General features: G+C 43.1%; 1 long non-coding RNA gene across 1 annotated transcript; it reads right to left on the bottom strand.

Annotated features, from left to right (window-relative positions):
* Positions 1-1,214: 1,214 nt before the first annotated feature.
* LOC119007413 lies at positions 1,215-5,660 on the bottom strand. Its single transcript, XR_005071125.1, has 2 exons — positions 3,814-5,660; positions 1,215-3,527 (listed from the first exon to the last, which is right to left on the bottom strand). It is a non-coding gene; the product is annotated as an uncharacterized LOC119007413 (long non-coding RNA).
* Positions 5,661-7,205: the final 1,545 nt, after the last annotated feature.

Here is a 7,205-nt window from a genome sequence, read left to right as displayed (position 1 = left end):
ACTAAATGACTAACTATGTCGGTCTTTGATTCATGAAGGAGAAGACAGGATAGTAGTCACAAAGAAAAGGTTTCTTTTACATTATTGTCCCTGGTTCTCAGTTTAGACAACAGCAGTAAATGACTGCGAACAGCTTCTCCACTGGTGAAAGAGATTTAGAGTGTTGTTATCTGCTGTGGTAACCAGAGGGCTGAGTCGAAGTTGCTGTCATTTTAGTTGCATCAGATGGCGCAACACCACGAGATAAAAGCAGCAGAGGCTACAAAATGTGTCACTGCTGCCCAGTAGCTCTGACTTGCTCCAGGGACTCCATTCACATGCCTGTGCCATCTATCATGGATGCCAGTCAGAGTATTGCTGTACCAAGCAGAGGCTTTGCTGGGAGGCCCAACGAGGGAGTAGCAATGCAGTGCCTTTATTGACCCAAGCCTCTGTCAGAGCCAAGGACAAATGGGCTGCTGCTCCACGAGGGGATTGATTTTTAGTCTAACGGGAGACCGCAGAGAGGAATAGAGAGCATCCCATGGAGTGGAGATGTCTGAGAGGTGGATAGTTCTCCCGGGTTACTGCCTCTCCTGTATGTGCCTGATGTGAATTCTTCATCAGGAGAAAATCTTCTTGTCTGAATTGGACCAGTTGTTGCCTAAAAACAGCTGCTCTCCGCAGTGCCTCTCGAACAGTTAGTTCACCTGTTTAGTATCTAGATCACCAACTCAACCAGGGAGTCTCAGTTGCATGACTGCGGGTGAGTGCGTGTGCATGTAGAAGTGTAGGCTCTGGTCTAAACTCAACAATGCATTAACTTATCATCTCCTGCTTTACCACACAGGGAAGTGAAACACAGGGGCAGCACACATGCAAGCTTGCGTTTGCTCACAACCACTTTCATACACGCAAACACACAGTGCCAACGCACGTCTGCTCCTACAGGACCACTGCAGCAGGACAGCTCATAATTCACTGCTCTGACTACCAAATCCGGAAACGACTGAATTCCATATAGATCCACAAAGAGAAATGATTTTCTATGCACGGCACATTGTCACACTGATTACACTTAAAACTATTTGAAAAATGTGCGCGCGTCACATTAGAATGCAAGACGCAATGAGGGAGAGAGATGAGGCATAAAACATTTGTGTCCTCCAAAGGAGAAGAATATGTTCACATGCAGACCGAAGCAACTTTAGGCCATTTTAAATGCAGAAGCTATCAATGATATAAAAGGCTCTTTAATTAAGCATCCGATGGCATGCTCAGCCTTCCCCCGTTTGTAATATTAGCATGAAAAGAAGCTGTTTAAAAGCACGGAGCGTGCTTGTGCTGTTTCCAGCATTGCTGAGGTCAGGGTGTCTCAGCTGCAGGCAGCGTTTCTTCAGAAATGCTCTTCACTGGGTGGCATAAACAATACGAAAGCAAACAGGGAATCTATTAGGTGGGCAGTGTCTTCGGACAAAACAGAGGGTATTTGTGCAGACAGAAAGAAAGAAAACAGCACTTCTAAATTGATATTGACTACCTGTAATGATATTCTTCTGTGTAACATTTCTAAAGGTAGTACTCCAGAACAACAAATTCACACAGACCTCTGCTGATGTGCAGACATGAAAAAGAAAGCTGCAATGTCAGAGACAAAAGAGACGGTAAAATATCTTGTTACAGATAAAGCCTGATGAGCCGACAGGGAGGCTGGCAGGTACAAGGGCTGGCAGAGAGGGATCGGCTATTGTGTCATGTACTATTCAGAACAATAAAGGTTGAATTTATAAATCTGATAACTTCAGAGCTCTGTAACTGATCTACCCCCTCCGGTTTTATGACAAAAAAGACAGAAAACATTAGGAGCATAAGAACTTAAAAGGGAAACTCGGTTTCTACAGATCAAAGTCTGTGTACTGGTCGGGATGAGTGCTGTACTATAGCATACGTGAAAAAGTTGTATAAACCTTTTTGAGGCTTCAAAGGCGGCGATGCAAAATCAAAGATGCTCAGAAACAGAAGATGATGCATCACAAGCTGCACCATTGGTATGAAGTGGTACACATACTGTTTCCTAAGTGGGCGCAGTCGGTACTGGTGACTGTCACAAGCTGGCTCGAAGGACATCACAGTATTGCACCAGCTAGCTCATTCAGGCCTATGCACAATATGACAGCTGCAAATAATATCGGATAATTTATCTCTTACCTGTCTGGGTTTATTCTTGATTCCACTCCAATTCTTGCTAAGACCCACCTTATTCTGCCTCTGATTGGGTGCCGGCGTTGGTTGGATTGGTTTGGTTTAGGGGTGAGAAGTGAGATTAGGTATCAGCCAATCAGATGTAGAGTACGACAGTGGCAATGAGTTCTTGCCAAAAAGGCAAGATAGTTGGGCTGGTCTTAACAGGAAAAGCAGTAGGGTCCATAATGACGCAACTGTCTGCCTCCTTTGGAAAAGAAAAGACTGCTGGGAAACCGATAAATCGATCCTGCCAACAAGATTTATCCGTGCAGCCTTCTGACGTGACACAGAGCTCAACTGCTGTCAAATAACTGTTAAAAAATTGTCGCTCTGAGGGACATGTTCCTTCCTTACTGTTGACATGGGTGAATTCAGTTTATTTTGAGTCACCTGCACATACAGCACACCATCCTGCTGCACAAAATGTGAATTTAGCTCAGCTCAGCTAAAATAGTCCCAAACAAACACACTGTTTACGCTTGTTTGAGTGTTGTTACAGCTCACAGCTGTTTTTAGAAATTCACTTGACCTTCTCCTTTGTGCAGATATTACTGGTGGGATTGGTACAGTGAGTCTCGAGACGAGGAGTTAGAGAGTAATGAGAGCTGGATTCATTAATTGTTTGTGGGATTACTTGAAATAACAACAAACGCAATAACCTGAGCCTCATCGTCTACGACCTCAGAGTTGTGCTATTGCTCTCCAAGGAGGAATTTTTCACTCAACATTCAGATCCTCGTCCGACTGCATCAGGAGAGCCCTGTGTCGCGGACAGGACGGCAGATTGAGTTCAGCAAAGTTTTAATGTGACGCCATTAATTTGGCCACTTAATCACAAATGCTCACTATTCTCCATTAACTAAGCTTTTAATGCTCCCATTAAAAATTAATGTCACCCTTCTTTGCACTTCAACATGGGTGAGCTCATTAGAGACAATCTCTGAACATGGCTCCTCTCCGCCCAGCCACGACTCAATACATCAAAACCCTGGTTCACTGTCTAGATTATATTGTTGGGGAGTAAATCTATCCCGGGCCCCTTAAATCTGTGGCTCAGCCAGGTCCATCATTATCTCCTTGTGTAATCTGGATCTCCACTGTAAGTGCGACACACGTCCTTCCTGTCTTTGTCCTTGTTCTCTCTTTCTCTCAGTCTTTTGGTCCATTTGTCCTTGTCTTCCGTATCTCCCTCCGTCCTTCGGTCTTTCATTTCTCCTCTATTTCTTGAGCTGATTGTCGTGAGCCAAACACTTTGAATATCTGGCATGGACCTTCTTCGAGTGGTTATGGCCGCCATTTATCAGCTGCAGAAATCAAAACAGGTGTCAGAAAGATAGAGCAGCATTGTGTTCTTCTGCATAGTGAAAAAGGGAGCGCTACTGTGAAATGCTGCCTGGATCTGTTTCAGTTAATTGGAAATGGAGCTGGAATAACTCTGCCTTTCACACTGACTCGAGGACAAAGAGGACGGGGGACGCCCCCGTCACATGAAGATCCATCAACATACTGCATATGTGTATGTGCATTTAATGGATGTTTCATAGGTAAAAGTGTACATGTAGTTTTGAACGCAGCAGGAGTTTTCACTACCTTGTAAGACACATATGATGTAACATAACACAAATTGGTGACACGTCTCAATAATCCATTCTACGAAATGTCCCTGACACGTTCAAAGACTCTGACGCATCCAAACATTCCTTTCAATGGCATGTACTAACATCTGACATGTCCAAACATGGTCTTCTATAACATATCCACACATGCCGTGAAAAATCGAGATGCCAGAACCCTAATTCTATGACACGTTCATGTTCAACATTCAACATGTTCAACATTCCATTCACGTCAAGGACTATTGTGCTGCGTCACAGAACGGAGTGTGAGGACGCGTCAAAGAATGGAATTTTAAAACATTCCGTTAAATATGAATGCTGCTGTCAATAAATGTTTAAAATGACCCTGGTGATGATGATTGTTTGGAATGTGCAAAGCTCCAGAGGGCTCAGAAATCTGTCTGAGCATAGTTTAATAGTTTACTGCTTTTTTTTTTTACTTCCTGTGAAGTTTGCTCTAGTTTGTTCTCTTTCTGACACTGATAATCGGCCTGTCAGTCAGTGTCATTCATGTGACAATCATTGGACCAACACCTGACCTTATGAAGTATCGATCTTCACCTCCCGACTTCACACTGTCTGCGATAATAAGCATAACTCTATTGTGCTGCTTCCGCGGAGCTAATCTCTCCAGCAGTGGTATGAGCTTGCTCTATGTGACACGTCATATTTCCTGGCCAGCCCTGTTATTGCACTGCATTTGCTCAGGAATACCAATGAACATGTAGAGCAGCACACACTTGATGAAAGAACAGAGATTTCCATTACAGAACAGCGTGTGACCATTATGGGGCAGGGGGAAAGTAAATAGGAGTTCCATGACCTGTGAAGTATTTATCTGTATGCTGTGAATTGCTTGTGTTTGTGTGTGTTGGCTAAAGGAATGATAAACTGAGGTCTGTGGGGATTTGAGCTGAAGGGGACGGGGCGGGTCCCAGCCTGCAGGCTCTGTACATAATCAATGGGATCAATTAACATAGGGCCCGACTGAAAGCAAACACTACATCAAACTCATCTGTAATCCACTATGGGTTTCCCCAGTGTGTGTGTGTGTGTGTGTGTGTGTGTGTGTGTGTGTGTGTGTGTGTGTGTGTGTGTGTGTGTGTGTGTTTACGGGCACACATGAATACTTCAGATCAGTATACAGCAAGCAGATTGTAAGTTTGTCATTTCCCAGTCTAAGTGGGTAAAGTGTGGTGAAGAAACAGAAAGAAAGTAAAAAAGAAAGAGCTTAATGGCAAATTCTTACTAACACAGCGTTAAGATAATCAAATGAAGCATTGTTTGTTCAGATCTTACAGGTTTTACATAAGGAATGACGTACATAAAAAAAAAAAAAAAATCAAACAATCACACTTCTGATAAGACTTCCTGCGATTAATGTTTCAGAAGGCAATGAGGACATTAAGTTTGCCTGATTTAAAAATAATTATCAAATATCCTTCATTTGAAGTTGGATTCACACTTGACACTTGCAGCGTTGTCAAAGTTTCCCACAGAAGAGAATCTGATCTATAGGTCAGTATTGGGGATCATCCGGTGACAACACTATTGGGTGTTATGTTTTCTACATCAGCATTTCCACCGTTTTATTCCTCACAATAGCTGTGCTTACATGTTTTAAATATACTTTGTTTGATAGGTTGCCTGGTTATTAAAAATGAAGGGCAATCACGGTGTTTACGACTCTTTGGTTTTCAGCGAAAGGGGAGCAGAAATATCTTTGCTGGATGTGTGTGACTGGAAAAGGAAAAGATTATTGAGCGATTATTCAACTTGCTTAATGCTGTCTGCGCTATCAAATAATATCCGCAAAACACAAGCACACAAAACTGAGCAATCACATTTGCATTTACTATTAGGCTCCTTCTGTTTGTGGAGATGCATGTAAGCTATTGCAAATCTATGGCAGAGCTATGTGTGTAAGCTTCTAAAGCAGAATCCCTTAATGATTATAACTTCTTCTATAGTCCCCAGTGTGGGAAACACATTGAATTCTACCCTCCCTTTCCATGCAACTCAATAGCATCTTTCTTTAGTACCTTTTAGCCTTCATCTTTCAAAGCCCAGGTTGTAATGTCAAATCCATGACAACCCGGATGAAATCATTAGTGGATAAAAGGTCCCATATTGTAGGCACTGAGATGTCTGCTCTCTTTGGATTATACACTATCAAAGCATCAAGCTACCTACAGCACACATTCCGAAAACTGTCCCTTCGAACAAGCTGTCGGGACTTCTCTAAGGTTGTGATGTGACTATACAATCACCGCCCTCAGCCACAACCCCAAACACATGCAGAGCTGACGCAACATGGTGGGCGGCGCCGGCTCAGGCCTGTGAGAGCTGTGCCAATCAGAGATGACTGGGCTTTTTGGGAGGGAGTCCCTAAAGAGAGGCACAGAAAAAGTTGGAATTCGGACAGAGGTTGCTGGTGGAGTAGTGGTTTTTTTTTGTTTTTTTTTTTCTTTTTTTACATTATATAGCATGTACAGCAATTTAGTACATACAGACCCAAAGTCAAAATATGAACATGAAAATGACTATAATATGGGACCTTTAACTTATCCACAGGGACCAGAATTATTGCTGAGACAACTTACCTTCCAGCTAGTAATGTGCGCAGTGTATATTCATTGTGGATCTCATTGCACCGACAGATTTGGGCAAAACTGACCCTTTTTTTCTTGCAAAGAATCAGATAATGATTCTGTGAGACACACACCTGCTCTGGGCTGTTATAGTGTGTGTGTGTGTGTGTGTGTGTGTGTGTGTGTGTGTGTGTGTGTGTGTGTGTGTGTGTGTGTGTGTGTGTGGGGGGGGGCATTATCTCTCCCAGGTTCCGGACAGTTAGCTTCTGCGTTTGCCTGCTTCTCTTCTACTCATAGCCAATATGACTATTTATGTGAGGGCGCTGGGAAATGATAGATGATGGTGTGCTGCCTAATAAATATGAAATCCCTGGATCATTAGCTGGATTAGATTGGAAGGAAAAGTGCATAATCAGCCCATGGACGCACCGTGGTTGGGGGAGTTATCGATATCATCGAGTCAGTTCAACCTCTGAGAGACAGACATATTTAGAGACACAGAGGGAGAGACAGTTAGAGGCATGGGTAATAAGGGAGAGAAGTCTAAAACGATTAATTCAGTAATGGACAGAGAGCAGGCCAAGGCAATTACAGAATATGACCATCTATTTAGCATTCAAATGGGGCTGCTATTGCCCTGGATAGTGAGATTGTTTAGTCTCAGACCTTGGAGAGGGCTGCAGGTTCTAGAGAGCAGGAAAAAAGATGAAAGTTTCCTGTCAATAGAACAATACTAAGGCAATAAAGGGAAAGCAAAGACAGAGGAGATGAAGAC

This window comes from Acanthopagrus latus, chromosome 18, assembly GCF_904848185.1.
Source record: "Acanthopagrus latus isolate v.2019 chromosome 18, fAcaLat1.1, whole genome shotgun sequence".
Taxonomy (NCBI): domain Eukaryota; kingdom Metazoa; phylum Chordata; class Actinopteri; order Spariformes; family Sparidae; genus Acanthopagrus; species Acanthopagrus latus.
This window is presented reverse-complemented; position numbering and strand designations above follow the sequence as displayed.